This window comes from Narcine bancroftii, chromosome 3, assembly GCF_036971445.1.
Source record: "Narcine bancroftii isolate sNarBan1 chromosome 3, sNarBan1.hap1, whole genome shotgun sequence".
Taxonomy (NCBI): domain Eukaryota; kingdom Metazoa; phylum Chordata; class Chondrichthyes; order Torpediniformes; family Narcinidae; genus Narcine; species Narcine bancroftii.
In genome coordinates, this window is record NC_091471.1 from 62,063,775 (window position 1) to 62,081,696 (window position 17,922).

The window sequence follows — 17,922 nt, forward strand, 5'->3', positions numbered from 1 at the left end:
CAAGGAATGGGGAAAGCAGGGGTTGGGTTTAACGAAAGCCAGAGAAGTCTATATTAATACCATCCAGTTAGAGGGTGCTCAGCTGGAAAATGAGGTATTGTTCCTCCAATTTACGGGTGGCCTTGGTCTGACAGCACATGGACAGACATGTCAGCAAAGGAAAGGGATGAAAAATTGAAATGGGTGGCCATGCTATTGTGGCGGACAGAGCCGAGGTGCTCAATGAAACAATCTCACAGTCTGTGTTCAGTCTCTGATGTAGAGGAGACCACAGTGGGAGCACCAGATGCAGTGGATGACCCCTGCAAATTTACAAATGAGATGTTGCTTCATTTAGAAGGACTGTATTGGGCCCTGAATGGTGCTGAGATGCCTTTTTGATGAAGGTATGAGAACCTATTGAGTTCCTCCTCCATTTATGTTTTTACTGCTTTTTTACAAGTCTGCTAGCCCTTCTCTGATTAAACACTTTTTCATTTTGTCAGGGAGTTGTGGTCAATGTCACTGAAATGTTCACCCACCAAGATATTTGTCACCTGACCAGGTTCCTTCTGAGTATGAGATCTAGAAAGGCCTCTACTCTTGTTGACTTGGCCACAGTGTGTGTCAGGAATGCTTGGACACACCTGACAAATTTTGCCCCATCTGAACCTTTGCATGAAGGAGGTGCGAGTCGGTATTAAAGGTTGAAATCTTCCATGACACCAATCCTGTTATTTTTGCATTTTCTGTAATCTGCTGACATGCCTCCTTGACAGAACTTGTATTTTGCCTTCTCCTCTGTGTTGCGGTGAATATTTGGGGGCCTAAAGAACCCTCTCAATAGAGTGATTGCTCCCTTCCTGTTTCTGACTTCCACCCACAATGACTCTGGAGACAATCACTCCTCTACATCTTCCCCCTTCTGCAGCTGTTATACTATCCATGCCAAACCCCCCCCCCTTCTCTTTTACCTTCCTACCTATCCCTTTTGAAACGTCCAAACCCTGGTGATTCCCATTTTCTGCCTCATTCTGTTCTTGTCTTTCCAATTACAGGCAGATCTCATCTCAGATTGGTGTTGCTATTGGTTCAGGTTGTATATTTTAATATTTTGCCACTTGATTAGTACAGTATTTTCTTGGATTATTTTTAAACTGAAGTGAGAGAAGTCTATCTTAGTTCCCCATAGGCTGCAAGGCTTTCATTGGACTTGGTGAAAAAGTTATTAGGTAAGTTTTGTGCGTCCATTGTAGAGATACAACCTTTAAAGTTGCTTCTCTGTGCCTTTTCCTCACTGGTCCAACCACACACACACACTTTTCAGTGTTGAAGGTACTGCATATTTAAGCATGCAAAAGCAAAATGTTGCTTTCGGATTATGTAAGAAATTTCTGTTTCACAAAGATTGACATCTTTGCCTATTAGTTTGCTCTTGAATATACACTTGTATTTTGTCACTTAATTTTGGAATATGGTGCTTATGTGGATTTAAATAAGGTTTTGAAATAATGCTTTGAGCAGCTCTTAATTTTGTGAAATTGTGAAAACCATGTTAATCAGCTTTATATGTGCCTCATGAGTGGGAAATTGTGCTTCGCAAGTTCTTTTGTGGAGGCATCCAGAAGATGTCCATTCAGATTTCGAGAAGCATCTCCATAAAAGTTGCTGTTTACTGTATTTGATGAAGATTCAGTGAATTGAAATTATTAATGAGATATTTTTATGGTTGAGGCTTGTCTGCCTTAAAGCAAAAGGTATGGATAAATGGTCCATACACAAGTGCTGAAGAAATTCAGCAGGTCCTGCAATGTCCATAGGAGAGTAAAGATATATACCAATGTTTTGGGTGCATGGATAAATGGACTGTTTTCATTTGACAAGCTGTAATGTGTAGGGTGCTTTATGAGCTGTGCTAATGCTTTAATTGTTCAGATTCTACAGCAATCTTTCAACGGTTGGGTAAACATTAAAACTAGGTTGCTGCTATTGCCATATTTTCAACGCCAGGCGTATTTACTTACAATTTGAGCAAAAGAAAAGATTCTGCATTTTGAAAATTGCTAACACCAACAAACTTATGGGGATTCCCAGAGGTTTTGTCAGTCTGGATGTTGCTTCTTTGCATCAGACCAGATAAATTGACGGAATGTTATGGTCAGAAAAGTAGTTAACAATGGTATCTCCTTCAGAGATTGGCTTCAACAACAGCATGATGTCTTTAGGCATATACAGAATGATTTACAGTACAACTCCAATTATCCAAAATGGTTGGGACTGGGCCCATTTTGGATAAATGTTTTTTTTGGAGAGCCAGTCTTTTTTTTTTAAAACAGCCCAGTAGCAAGAGTGATACACTTGTAACAGTGTTTAAGCAACACCAAACAACAATGTAAGGCTTTTTAAGCATTTAATTCTCACCAAAAAAAAATGCTGACCACTGGCGATCACCGACACCTCCCCACTGAGCCCTTGGTCCTCTGCAGTCGGTGCTGGAAGCCCGAGGTCCATCGCTGGCGGAGCTGGAAGTCCGACGTTAGGGTTTGAAAAAAAAAATTCAGATAACTAAGGATTTCGGAGAATCCGACTTTGGATAATCGGAGTTGTAGTTAGTATATTACTCTTCTTCTAAACTTGTTCTTTTAGCTTCTATTAAAAGCTTGTCCATGGCAGTCATTAGGGGGAAAAAAAAGCATTTTTCAGTCAGATTTTGTATCTCAGAAGTACAAAGCAGTTTGAGCCTCTCGTCGAGGTATTGAAAAAATGTTGGTAAGCATCTGAGCAAAAGAGTAAGTGGGGGGGGGGTGGAGAAGGTGTCATTATTTCCATATTTTCAAAACCAAGCATATTTACATGCAATGAGAGTGACAGGGTCATTTAGTTTGGAAGTGGATCACATTAAAAAAAATTTAGTGATTCAAGAGCTCTTGTCATTCTGAATATCTAAAATGTGATTGCTTGTTTGCAGCAGAACATTTAAATATGGTCAGAAAATTGGTGACAGTATTTTCTTAATATATTGGCTTCCTATAGAAATATTTAATTGTCCTCTTGTTTAACTTTTATTACAAGATTGTTCATGGCAGTCATAAGGGAAAGAAGTAATCTTCAGTCAGCTGTTGTATTCTAAAAGTACAAAGCAGGTTCTCATTGGCAAACTAGATCACTTGCCCAGCATAATGTTGCTGGAGCGAGGGGAACACATTTGCAACATTAAAGTGTAACTGTGGTTACAGGCAGAATTCCAGCTCGCTGGTTCACTTTATTTTGGCTAGCAGCTCTGTATCACATACAAGAGAACATCGAACAGTAACAGATTTTTGTTCTTTGTTTAAAGGTTCTTAAAATTTGATTTAAATCTTTGAAAGATTGTAGGCTTCTTCTGCAGCATTTGAAACATTTTTGACATGATATTTAAATCTTAGCTCTTTATGTTGTAATTTTCTAGTTGCAGAAGTATTACTTATTTTAAGTTCTATCACGTGTGCAGCCTGTTTGAATACTGACAACCAAAACATCATTTTGTGTTTTGTAGCAAACGTGTCCTAAGCTTTTTCTTTTACATGCTTTATTTCTGATTGTTTTGGTTTCTCCATTAGAAATTAGGTTCACTTTTTGTGTGGGTATTCATGGATTTCTTCCAATGTACTTGCTCTTTGAGATCTATGCAATAAATTATGAATATGCCTCTTTGATAGTCCCAACTAGGCCTATTCATTTACCCTTTACAGATTTGCAGATTATGTTGACCAAAAAAGTGGATTTTGCTGTCGCAACATTTTGCCCATTTACAGCCTGTGTTTTGCACTCTGTGCACGAAGCAGAAAATACTTGAATTCGTACATTGTATCAAATCTTATTATTTTTACACTAACTGCAACTGTGCATCTATAATTTTTCTAGTGTGGAAATTTAATAGATGTTCCTTTGGTATATTTTGTGTAACTGTGTAGTTGCAGTTACACATGGGGGTACGTACAGAAGAGCAAGCAAGTAGGGATGTATTCTTAAGTAGCATTGGGCAAATCTTAAAACTTCACTCCCAAGCAAAAATATTGTGTCCAATTCTAGACATTGTACCTTTTGAATATTTTTGAGAATGTAAAAGGCAGTTGCTCGAGTGATTCCTGAGAATAAATTTACAATGAGGAAGCCAGATGAATGCAAGTTGCTAACAGACTGAATGGATGTTGTTGATGATGTTTGACAGAGATCAGTGTTCTCATTTTAAGTAGAAACATCCAAGAAAATGTAATAGTTGTGGAACATCACAAAGTTCAGCTGGATTGAAAGAATTTAGTCTTTTTAATGGCTAAAGTATAAATACCAAGAAGGTATAGTATTTAGGTGATTGGCCAAAGAACCAAAGGTAACACATTGAAATTGGTCAGAGTAAAACTGCAAAAATATTTCCCAGAATATGCATGAGGCAGAGGAATGTCAATGGAATGAAATTGGAAAGAGGATGAAGTTACAGTCAATAGCCAAAATTACAAATAAAAATGTGATACTTTTCCTGTGGAAAATTTGAACTAGGAAGATTTTGAATTGTGCTTTTTAAGGAAGACTATCAATGTTGAGAGATTCACATTTTCAAGATCTTAGAATTGAATAAGGAAAATGGAGAAATTTGGTTAAATTGAGGATTTTTGGTTGGAGGTAGTATTCAATAATTGCGTTTTTTCACATTGCTTGAAGAAAGAACAATGTCATAATAGATAATTAAAATACTGCAGATGCTAATAAACTGAAATTAAAACAGGCTGGAATGTTTGAGCAGCCCAGCCAACATTTGTGAAGATGAATGTTGTGAAGCGTGTTTCAGAGTGACCTTTATTCAGAATTTACCTTCTCCGAAAATGTTCAGTTTCTATTTCCATAAATGCTGCCATATTACCTTCTGAGTGAGGTCTTGGGAGAATTAAAAGGGCAGAAAGCAACTGTGGTAAGATAAAAAGATCTTTTAAGATTACAGAAATGTGGATGCAGGGTGGAGATGATTGGGAATTAAATATTCAAGGGTAAAGGGTAAATCCAAAGGGTATGCAGGAAAGTAAGGTAGGTGGGGTAGCATTTGATTAAGAATGAGATTGGGGTTTTAGTGATGGTACAAGATCTAGGGAGCAGAATGTTGAATATATCCCTGTATATGGAGAGGGATTAGAAATAGCAAAGGAAAAAAAACACATTATTGGGAATTTTCCATAGGCCACCAAATAATAACATTGCGATGACACTGACAATGCCCCAAGTAATGTATGATGTATGGAAGAATGCAACTGCAGTAGGCCTAGTGAACTTTAATATCCACATAGATTGGGCAAATCAAGTTGATTGAGGCAGTCTTGAAGAAGACCACATCTGTTGTAGCTTTCTTGAACCGACAAGAGGACATACTATCTTAAATCTTGTCAATAGAATACTCTTGGAAGGAGTGATCACAATATTTCTCGTACAAATGAAGAGTGTGTTATCTCTAAACAAGGGAGTCCACACCAATTTTTGAATCACCTGCAAACTTGGCCATAAACCAATCAATTCAATAATTCAGATCATTAACATGTAATGTGAAAAATTATGGACCCAATACTGACCTCTGCAGGACAGCACAACCTGGTGGCATTCAGCCATAAAATGAATTCTTTATTCCCACTCTGTCTTCTACCAGTCAGCCAATCTTGGTGGTACCGTTCCTGCCATACCATGGGCTCTTGTTTCACCACTTTGTGTGTAGCCCCATGTCAAAGGACTTCTGAAAATCTAAGTGAACAATATCCAATAACTTTAATACACAAAAGTGCTGGAGAAACTCAGCAGCAGGTCACACAACTTCCATTGAAAGTAAAGACGTATGTAACCAACTTTTCGATCTTAAGCCCATCATCAAGTATGAGCAAAAAGCATGCAGGCATCTGAATATAAAAGGTGAATGGTAGGAGGGAGGAAGGGGCAGGGGAGGACCACAGGTCAACAGGCAAGTAATCATGGATGGGAAGGCAAAAAACTGAGGTGATAGGGTGGGGGTTGGGGGGGGAGTTCCCCCTCAGAATGAAGAGGGATGGGGGTGAGGAGCTGAAGGGAAGGAGACATAGGGAAAGGGAGAGAGATGGAAACAGGAAAAGTCAATGTTAATACCAACTGTTTAGAGTGTGTCCACATAGAATATTAAGTGTTGTTACTTCAATTGGTGGGTGGCCTTGGTTTGGCAGTTTGAGGCCATGGATAGAGATCTCAGTTGGGATTGGGGCATCGAATTAAAGTAGTTGGCCACGAGGAAGTGAAGGTGGTCAACGAAACAATCTAACAGACTGTGTTTACATTCTCTGATGTAGACCTTGCCACAAGGGAAGTCCCGATTAGAGGTGGTCACGTGATGGAGTAGTGGCTGGTTAGGGAAAACTAGCCCTCCACAGAGTTGGAAAAAAAAGTAGAGAAGAAAAGTTTAAAAAAAAAAGTCATGATAAAAAGTATAAGAATTTGAAGATGGCTCCAAAGAAGGAAAAGACTACAATGTCAAGTAAAGAAGAGATAAAGATATTGCCAGAGAAAAAAGGTGTCCAGGAGCAGGGAGCTCTCCCCATGAGGGTGGCCCAGTTGGTGAAGCCGGTAAGCAGACAGCTGGGTGGCGATGTTCCTGGGGTGGTCTTGAACGTTACTTTGCAGAGCCTGGAAAAGAAAAGCCAGCGTACATGCGCAGTATGCATTGTAGCGAGGATGCAGATGGGAGCGGACGCCAACAGCAAGATGCTGAATCAGCAATAGGTGAGGCCGCAGAGAAGACACCGGTAGAAGCAGGATCAACACTGAGCCAAGAAATAAGGTTAGAGAAAGATCAAGAGGAAGATAAAGATTTGAAGAAAAAAATGCAAGGTAAAAAAACAAGCAGATAATTGATAAGGAATACTTTGATAGTCAAATAAAGATTCTACTGGAAACAATGACTGAGTTCAGTAATATTTAAAAAAATGCAAGAGACAAATGTAAAAATGCAAAGAATGGAGAATGCTAAGGCAAACATGAGAAAACGATGTGATGAAGTGGAAGACAGAGTGATAGACGTGGAAATGGAGGTGAATGAGTTAGGAGAAAAATTGGAAGATTGAGATAAGGAGATTAACAAGACATATGATTTATCGGCCCAAAAAATTGACATATTAGAGAATTTCAACAGATATAATAATATAAAAATAGTGGGCCTGAAAGAAGGTTAAGAAGGTGCAGATATAAAAGGATTTATAAAAAGATGGATCCCACAAAGAACTCCCAAGAAGAAATAGAAATTGAAAGCATTGGCGCCAAAGTCGCAGCCTCAACAGAAACAGCGATCAATACTAATAAAACTACTATGATATACAATAAGAGAGAAAATATTGGAACTGGCAATGAAAAGAGTGAAAGAAAATAATGAACCATTGGAGTACAATGGGAAAAAATATTTTTTTATCCAGATACGAGCTTTGAACTTTTAAAGAAATGAAAGGAGTTTAATTTAGCAAAAATCATACTATGGGGAAAAGGTTATAACTTTGTGTTACGCCATCCAGCAGTGTTGAAGGTATTCATCCCTGGTGGGCAAAATAGACTGTTTTCAGATCCAGTAGAAGCTCATCGCTTTGTAGATGATTACCAAATAAGCAACAAGAGTAAAGGAAATACTAAAAGGACTGTTAAGATAATGTATATAAATAAGTTGGAATGTTATAGTTTGAGTATAGACGTTTAAGGAAAAAAAAAGGCTTTCTTAGATTCTTAAGAATAATAGTGATTTCTTTGGGGGAGGGCTGGGGGGGGGGAGGATCTGCCCACTGCGAAATCTGTCGACATTTGCGGTACATACAGCAACCCACATAGAAAAGGGAGTTGTGTCTTGTGAGGTGGCAAGGGCAACTCCGTAAAGGGGGATTTAATGTTATTTTCTTTAATAATTTTTTTTGGTTTTCTCATGGTTTTTGTTATTTTCCTATTGTGTCATTGCATATAGTAAAGAGTAAGAACAATTGAGTGATTTTAGAAGAAGGGAGATGGAAGGGTTGAAGAGGTGGGAGAGATGAAAATGGATGGATTACTATATGACTATTAATATTAATGGAATCCACAATCAAATTAATAGACAATAGGAGCTGGAGTAGGCCATTTGGCCCGTCGGGCCAGCACCGCCATTTTAGATGATGGCTGATCATTACCATCAGTACCCCTTTCCAGCCTTATCCCCATAACCCTTAACTCCGTTACCCACAAGAGTCTTATCTAACTCTCTTTTGAACATAGTCAGTGAATCCGCCTCTACCACCCTCTGTGGCAGAGCATTCCACAGATTCACACTTCTCTGGGTAAAAAAATGCTTTCTCATCTCCGTCCTAAAGGGCCTACCCTGTATTCTTAAACTATGCCCTCTAGTCCTCGTCTCCCCCATCATTGGGAACAAGTAATCAGACTTCACCTTGTCTATCCCCCTGATGATTTTGTATACCTCAATCATGTCCCCCCCTCATCCTTCTAAACTCCAATGGATACAAGTCCAGTTTTTCAAGCCTTTCAGCATATGTCAACCCCGCCATCCCTGGAACTAACCTTGTAAATCTGCGCTGCACACCCTCTATAGCTAGTATGTCCTTCCTCAAGTTTGGAGACCAGAACTGGACGCAATACTCCAGGTGGGGTCTCACCAGGGCCCTGTATAACTGCAGAAGGGCGTCTCTGTTCCTATACTCCAATCCCCTCTTTATGAAAGCCAACATTCCATTTGCCTTCTTCACAGCTTTCTGAACCTGCATGCTAGCCTTCAGTGACCGGTGAACAAGTACACCCAGATCCATTTGCACTTCCCCACTCCCTAGCTTGTCTCCATTTAAATAATACTCAGCTTTCCTATTAGTTCCCCCAAAATGAATAACCTCACATTTGTTCACATTGAAATTCATCTTCCATTTAGCCGCCCACTCCTCCAGCCTGTCCAAGTCCCTCTGCATTTTCCTTACATCCTCCTCACACCCCACACCGCCACCCAGTTTAGTGCCATCTGCAAATTTGCTCATGTTATTTATAATCCCCTCATCCAAATCATTAACATAAATTACAAACAACTGAGGACCCAACACCGATCCCTGAGGCACTCCACTCGTCACATCCTGCCATTCTGAAAAAGACCCATTTACTCCAACCCTTTGTTTCCTATCTCTTAACCAATTTCCTATCCATGTCAGCACCTTACCTCCAATACCATGCTCCCTGATCTTGCCCACTAGACTCCTGTGCGGTACCTTATCAAAGGCCTTCTGGAAGTCCAAATACACCACATCCACTGGCTCTCCCGAGTCCACCTTCTTTGTCACATCCTCAAAAAATTCCAGAAGGTTAGTCAAGCATGACTTACCCTTAAGGAATCCATGCTGACTAGCCCTTATACTATTATTACTGACTAAGTGTTCTGCTATTTCTCCTTTTATGATGGACTCCAATATCTTCCCCACCACTGATGTCAGGCTAACCGGTCTATAATTTCCCGTTTTCTCCCTCCCTCCTTTCTTAAAAAGCGGCAAAGAAAGTTACTGATACAACTTAAAAAGGAAAAAAATAGACGTAGCTTTTATACAAGAAACACATTTAACTGAGTTAGATCACTGCAAATTGAAGAGAGACTGGATAGGTCATGTAGTGGCATCATTGAACAATTTAAAAGCCAGTCATTAGTTAATAAGAATCTGCCAATTAAGATAAAGAAAATAATAATAGACCCAGCGGGTAGATACAAGGAAAATGATGAAACAATATATAAACCCAAACAAAGTTGGGCAAAAGATTTAAATAGATGAATAAAGAATGAAACATGGAAGGAACCGTGCGTAGGGACCAAGAGAAATACAATAAATACTCGGTTTTGTATGATACAATACAATTGGCTACATAGATTATATGTTACACCTCAAAAGTTAAAAGAATGGAATCCAACACTATTGGACAGATGCTTCTGTTGTCAACAAGAAATTGGAACAATACATGTAATTTGGACATGTTAAAAAAAAAAAGTAAAAGTTTTTGGGAGGATTTAAACCTAATATTAAATAGAATTACAAAAAATAGGATGCGAAAAGATCCAAAAATCATCCTGTTAAACAACATAAAAAAAACAAAGAATTAGGCCTAAAATTAAACAGGGCTCAAAAAGATTTATGATTGCACTTGCAGCAGCAAAAAAGTGCATAATGATAACTTGAAAAACAGAAGCAACCTTAAATGTACAACAATGGTACATCAGAATGAACAAGTGTATTCCATTAGAAAAAATTACATTATGATGTATTATTTCCAGTATTTCGACGTATTAGAGAAAGCAGCAGAAACGTCTTCTCTTCCGGAATCTTATTCCTGAGTATTGATTACAGATATTCCAAAAAAAAGAGACCCGTTAAATATAGACCAATCTCTTTGTTAAATGTAGATTATAAGATTGCAGCTAAAGTGTTGGGAAATAGGATAGCAAAATATTTACCAAAGTTAGTTCATGTAGATCAAGCAGGATTTATTAAAAATCGTTACACAGCTGATAATGTTGTTAAATTAATTATGTTAATGTTTCTAGAGAACAACATCATTTACCTTTGGTAGTGACTTTAGATGCAGTAAAAGCTTTTGATCGTGCTGAATGGCATTTTTTATTTAAAATTTTGGAACATTTTAAATTTGGTCCAGCTTTTATTGGATGGGTAAAAGCCTTGTTATCACACCATACAACAATTACAGCACAGAAACAGGCCAGATCAGCCCTTTGAGTCCATGCTGAACACCTTCTCCCACCTAGTCCCATTGACCTGCACCCAGCTCATAACCTTCCATCCATATACCTATATCCATCTCTCATCTATGTACCTGTTCAACTTTTCCTTAAATATGAAAATCCAGCCCACATCTACCACTTTGACCGGAAGCTCATTCCACACTCGCACTACCCGCTGAGCAAAGAAATGTCCTCTCATGCTTCCCCTATACTTTCCCCCCTTCAATCTCAATCCATGTCCTCTTGTTTGAATATAATAATTCTTCAGCTAGGGTATTAACAAATGGATTAATTTCTCTGACATTTACTTTATCAAGATCAATGAGACAGGATTGTCCATTGTCTCTGGCTTTATTTGCTTTAGTGATTGAGCCTTTGGCTTAATCTATTAGACAGAATGTTAATATTAAAGGTATTACTTTTGGGGAGGATGAATATAAAATTAATCTATTTGCGGATGATGTGTTAATTTATCCAACAAACCCTAAAGAATCTTTAGTATATTTACAGACATGTTTGGAACAATATGGAAAGATGTCTGGGTAGAAAATTAATTGGGACAAGAGTGAATTATTACCTGTTTCAAAAAAGGATATTCAGAATATAAACAGATTACTCAGTTTCGTTGGTCGAAAAGATAAAGTATTTAGGAGTCATAATAAATTTGGATTATTGTCAGTTATATCATTGAACTATGAAAGCAAATTTGAAGAAGTGGAAAGTTTTACCTCTAACTTTTAATAGGAAGGGTGAATTGTATTAAGATGAATGTGTTTCCATAATACAGTATCTTTTTCAGTCTATTCCTTGTTTTTTACCAAAATCTTCTTTTAAAGAATTAAATGCGGCTGTTCATTTATTTTTGTGGAAGAATAAATTATCTAGATTTTCATTGCAAAAATTGACTTGGAAATGTGCGTTACGAGGTCTTCAGTTACCTAATTTTGAAAATTATTACGAGGCAGCACAATTGAAATTTATTAATTGAATGTGAGATAGGGAGCAAGTTCCTATATGGGCTAAGGTAGAATTAACTCAACTTTCAGAGAAGTCCTATTAATGTTCCTGTACTTAGACATTTAATTGACATTTGGTATAAGAGAGATTGTATAATTGGAGCAAAGGATAAAATTACTGGTCGGACTCCCATATATATATATATATATATATATAGATTGGACTAGTCAAATTGGTAAAAATACTGAGGAGGAGGAATTCCTTGAATGTTTACGGGACGGTTATCTAGACCAATATGTCGAGGAACCAACTCGGGAGCAGGCCATTTTAGATTGGGTATTATGCAATGATAAGGGGCTAATCAACAATCTTGTTGTACGAGGCCCTTTGGGAAGGAGCGATCACAATATAATCGAATTCTCACTCGACATGGAGAGTGATGAAATTAAAACCGAGACTCAGGTCCTGAATTTAAATAAAGGGAATTATGATGGTATGAGACGGGAGTTGAGCATGATTGATTGGATGGTGTTTATGGGGGGAGTTGACTGTGGATAGACAATGGAAAGCATTCACAGATCTAATGGAGAAATTGCAAAAATCGTTTATACCGGTTGGGCATAAAAATAAACCAAAAAAGGTGACTCAACCGTGGATAACAAGGGAAATTAGAGACAACATTAGGTCCAAAGAGAGAGCATATCAATTGGCCAAAAAAAGTACCGCAACCGAAGACTGGGAGCAGTTCAAGATGCAGCAAAGGAGGACAAAGGGATTAATCAAGAGAGCAAAACTAAATTACGAAAGTAAGCTTGCGGCAAATATAAAAACCGACTGCAAAAGCTTTTATAAATATGTCAAGAGGAAAAGATTGGTGAAATCCAGAGTAGGTCCTTTGCAGTCGGAATCAGGGGAATATATAATGGGGAATAAGGAAATGGCAGACCAATAAAATTCTTACTTTAGTTCTGTTTTTACAAGAGAGGATACAAATAACCTCCCAAGGATGTTGGGAAACATAGAGACTAATGCAAGGGAGGAACTGAAAGAAATCAGTATCTCTAAGGACATGGTCTTGGAGAAATTGATGGGATTGAAGGCAGATAAATCCCAAGGGCCTGATAATCTACATCCTAGGGTACTTAAGGAAGTGACCATTCAGATAGCAGATGCTTTAAGAATTATTTTCCAAAACTCGATAGACTCAGGATCAGTACCCATGGATTGGAGGGTAGCTAATGTTACCCCACTATTTAAAAAGGGGGGTAGAGAAAAAGCGGGGAATTATAGGCTGGTGAACCTTACTTCAGTAGTGGGCAAAATGATGGAATCCATAATTAAGGATGTAATAGCGGAGCATATGACTAGCAGAGAAGGGATCGGACGGAGTCAACATGGATTTACAAAAGGTAAATCGTGCTTGACAAATCTATTGGAATTTTTTGAGATGGTGACAGGTAAAATAGATGGAGGCGGGCCAGTGGATGTGGTGTACCTGGACTTCCAAAAGGCCTTCGATAAGGTCCCGCATAAACGACTGGCTTCCAAAATCAGGGCTCATGGGATTGGGGGCAAAGTATTGATGTGGATTGAGAACTGGCTGGCAGGTAGAAGACAGAGAATTGGGATAAATGGCTCGTTTTCTGAGTGGCAGGCAGTGACCAGTGGGATGCCACAGGGATCTGTACTGGGACCCCAGCTATTCACAATTTACATTAATGATCTGGATGAGGTGATTGGATGTAATATCTCCAAATTTGCAGATGACACTAAGCTAGGAGGGGTTGTGTGCACGGAAGAGGGGAGGTCAGGAAGCTCCAGTGTGATTTGGATAAATTGAGGGACTGGGCAGATACATGGCAAATGCACTACAATGTGGATAAATGTGAGGTTATCCACTTTGGTAATACAAACCGGAGGGCAGATTACTATTTGAATGGCAATAGATTAAGAGATGGGGAAGTGCAGAGAGACCTAGGGGTACTTGTACACCAGTCTCTGAAGGCGAGTATGCAGGTACAGCAGGTGGTTAAAAAGGCAAATGGTATGTTGGCCTTCATATCAAGAGGGTTTGAGTATAGGAACAAGGATACTTTACTGCAGCTGTACAGGGCCTTGGTGAGACCCCACCTGGAGTATTGTGTGCAGTTTTGATCACCTTATCTAAGGAAGGATGTTCTTGCAATGGAGGGAGTGCAGAGACGATTCACCAGGCTGATACCTGGAATGGCAGGAATGACTTATGAGGAAAGATTGCGCAAATTGGGATTGTACTCGCTGGAGTTTAGAAGATTGAGAGGGGATCTCATAGAGACCTATAAAATTCTGCCAGGACTGGACAGAATGGACGCAGATGGGATGTTTCCAATGATGGGAAAATCCAGAACCCGGGGCCATGGTTTGAGGATAAACCATTTAGGACCGAGATATGGAGGAATTTCTTTAGCCAGAGGGTGGTGAATCTGTGGAATTCATTGCCACAGAGGGCAGTAGAGGCAGGTTCATTAAATATATTTAAGAGGGAATTAGATATATTTCTTCAGTATAAGGATATTAAAGGTTACAGAGAGAAGGTGGGGACGGAGTACTGAAGATCAGCCATGATCTCGTTGAATGGCAGAGCAGGCTCGAAGGGTCGAATTATCTACTCCTGCTCCTATCTTCTATGTTTATATATATATATATATTTTTTTATAATATATATAAATATTTTATATATATATATTTTATATATATATGTGTGTGTGTGTACACTATATATATATATATATATAGGATTATACCATTTTCAATAGATAGTTGTTATTTAAAGGAATGGGATTCAAAAGTTTTTCGAAGGTTAGATGATTTTTTTGAGAAAGGAGTTTTTTTAATCTATTACAAAAAAAATCCATATTTCACTGAATTCAATGTTTGCTTATTATCAAATACGAGCTTTTTTAAAAGGAAATTTTGGACAAGAAATTAAACTTTCTAATTTGTCCAGATTTGAAAAATTAATTACAGAACCTTTGGGGGGGGGGGGGGAAAGATTTATATCAGAAATGTATAACTTGTTGCAAGAGAAGATGAATAAACTTGGTGTTTTTAGAATTTTTAGTGTTTTACAACTTATATTGGAGAAGGATTGTTTAAAGATATGTGGTTGTCCTGGTTAAACTTGTGCTTCTCACCTTGTTCGTTTTAGATTGGTCACAATGTTTCAGCTACTGAAAGAAAATAGACACACACGCCCAGAGCACTTCAGTTTATACAAATCTTTATTACAAATTCTAAAGCTGATATCAAACTACAATATGCAAGCCCTTCCCAATTATACTTATCGACGCCTGGACTGGTCCCAAGTGCAGAAGCGAGGCAATGACCGCACACTTGTAGTAGGTTGTCGGGGCGCCGGTAGCAACTTCTCCACCTCCCCTGACCGGGACGTTGGCTGGACTCTTGCTGAGAAATGTTGCCACTTCTCAGAGAGTCTCAAACTTCAGCAGTGGGACCATGCCTTATATTACCCAAAAATTGCTTACTCAAATACCTATTCCCAGCACAAAAAGAAAGATAAGCGAGCAAGCTAGGATGCCTAGGCTTCTATCGAATAAGACAACTTTCAGCTTATCACTTTGAATACATGGTTTATATTGCGTCAAGATTAAGTCTCTGCCTGAAAGACTGTGACCAAAACAAGCAGGAAGATTCTTGGCACACAGATGTCTTTTTGTCAGATAACTGTATATCTGGGCCCCATGGTGAAATTTAGCTTGTATCTGCTGAGTCTCAAGCAGGTTACTGATTCTCAGCCTTGCAGGAGCAAAAACATGGTTTAAATCCTCCAATACATGTGCTAACTAAGTTGATTAATGTAAGATATAATTTAGTTAATTATAATTTTGTACATCAGTTATATGTTTGACACCGGAGAAGTTGAAAAGATATGGTTTTCGGGACTTAGTTTTATGTTTCTGGTGTGGAGTACGAAAAGGGACTTATTTACATTCGGTTTGGTTATGTGAAAAGATGCAAAATTTTTGGTTAAAAGTTAAACAATTTTTAGAACGTTTATATAATTTTCCGTTATTACTTGATCCTATATTACTTTTATTAGGATTTATGATGGACTTAAGGGGATTGAAATTGGATAAATTTCAAATCACTTTTATTCGTTTGACTTTAGCTGTTGCGAGAAAATGTATAGCAGTATCATGGAAAGATGATGTAGAGGTTCGTATTCAAAGATGGCATAATGATTCCAATCTTGTAACTATTTAGAAAAAAATAACAAAGATTACATAATAATTATTTTTTAACTAAAATGTGGGGTCCATATTTAAAATATATGGGTCATAGTATATGTTAATTAAGATATTTTAATTATTTTAAAATTATTCTTTATACATGTTATGTTGAGGTATTTTTAGCCATTATATAAGGCTCCATTAGTTTGGGGTAGTTAGTAGGGATAGTTTGGGTTTTTTTGTGGGGGGTTGTGGTTGTTTGTTAATTTACTAATTTAAGACTATGTATTTTACTAATGTATTTTTGTAACAGGAGATTTTTTTATTGTTTCGTTGTATTATCTTAAAATATAAAGTTTAAAAAAAACTTACATACAATCTAAAAGACAAATATACTTTATTTGAACAAATTTTGGAAACATACATAGAATATATTAGAAACCACCAATTTCAGACCTCCATCTCTTAAAATGATAGGATACAAGTTTGTAAATATTCAAATATGAAATTTTGGATGACACAATTTCTTTTTCTTTTGTCTTCTTCCATTGTTTTTTTTCTCTTTTTTCTGTTATGGGGTGGGAGGAAGGGGGGGGAAATCACTATATTTTAATGATGAATATTTGTATATATTGTTATTATCATGGTTCACAGTGAAGAATTAAATCACCCCTGAATATTGACAAGTGAAGTGTTGCTTCACTTGGAAGGACTATTTGGAGCACTGAATGATGATCAGGGAAGAGTTGTGGGTACAGTGTAGCATTTCATGTTACAGAGATGGGTACCAAAGGTGGCTATCAGTGGGAAGGGATGAGTGGGTAAGGGAGTCACAGAGGAAGCGGTCCCTGAGGAGAGGAGATGATATGTTTGGTGGCGGGATCATGTCGTAGGTGGCAGAAATTGCGGAGGGATAATATGTTGAATGGGGAGGCTGGTGGGGTGGTAGGTGAGGAACAGGGGAATCCTATCCTTGCTGCATCTTGGGGCCAAGGCAGATGTGCAGGAAATTGAGGAGATATGGATCAGGGCTAAAGTGATGACAGTGGAGGGAAGCCATGTTTTTTGAAGGAGGGCATCTCAGATGTTCTGGAATGAAGGACTTCATCCTGGGAGCAGATGAGATGAAGACAGAAGAATGGAGAGAAAGGAATAAAATTCTTTCAGAGGACAGGGTGTGAAGAAGTGTGGTTAAAGTAACTGGGAGTTGGTGGGTTTGTAGAAAATGTCTGTAGAGAGTTAGTCTTCTGAGATGGAGACAGAAATCGAGAAAGAGGAGATGGGCTGTGAATTTGAGGTCAGGGTGGAAGTTGGCGGTAAAGTGGGTGTATGAGGCAGCATCAAGGTAGTTGCCAATGTAGCGGATAAAGTGATGAGCCTTGCCTGTGTGGGCTTATAAACATTGGATTGCTCCACATAGCCAATAAAAATGCAGGCAGAGCTAGGACCCATGACTATCCCCTCAACTTGGAGAAAGTAGGATGTCAAAGGAGTTGTTGAGGCTGAGAATAAGTTCTGCCAGATGGAGTAGGCTGGTGATGGAGGGGGTCTGGTTGGGTCTGTTGTTGAGAAAGAAAGGACTTTGAGACCTTGGATAGCAGGGATGGAGGTGTACAGAGATTGGATGACCATGGTGAAAATGAGGTGGTTGAGTTCAGGGAATTGGAAATTTTTTAAAATAATTTTTTATTTTTCACACTGAACCATATCAACCAAAATATAGACAAATGTTTCTCATGTTACAGAGTGGAATTTTCTCTCTTTCCCCCCCCCCCCCCCTTCCCACCCCCCCTCCAAAACCAATAAATATTTAACATATACAATACAATAAAACCATTATACAATGTCTTCACACAATGAAAAATAAACAAGAAAAATGTGTCATCTACTTTTACACACTGGATCAAGTCGTTTTGTCATCTTATCATTTTAGGGGGTGGAGATCCAAGGCAAGCCCTCTCTGTTATGGTTCCCAAATTTGTT

The 17,922-nt window shown here is 38.3% G+C and overlaps 1 protein-coding gene and 1 non-coding gene across 8 annotated transcripts in view; both read left to right on the forward strand.

Moving 5' to 3' along the window:
• Positions 1–17,922, forward strand: part of zfr (zinc finger RNA binding protein) — a 105,266-nt gene that overhangs the window by 11,532 nt on the left and 75,812 nt on the right. The window lies entirely within an intron of this gene.
• LOC138759727 (small nucleolar RNA SNORA66) lies at positions 3,131–3,276 on the forward strand. Its single transcript, XR_011355054.1, has one exon. It is a non-coding gene; the product is annotated as a small nucleolar RNA SNORA66 (small nucleolar RNA).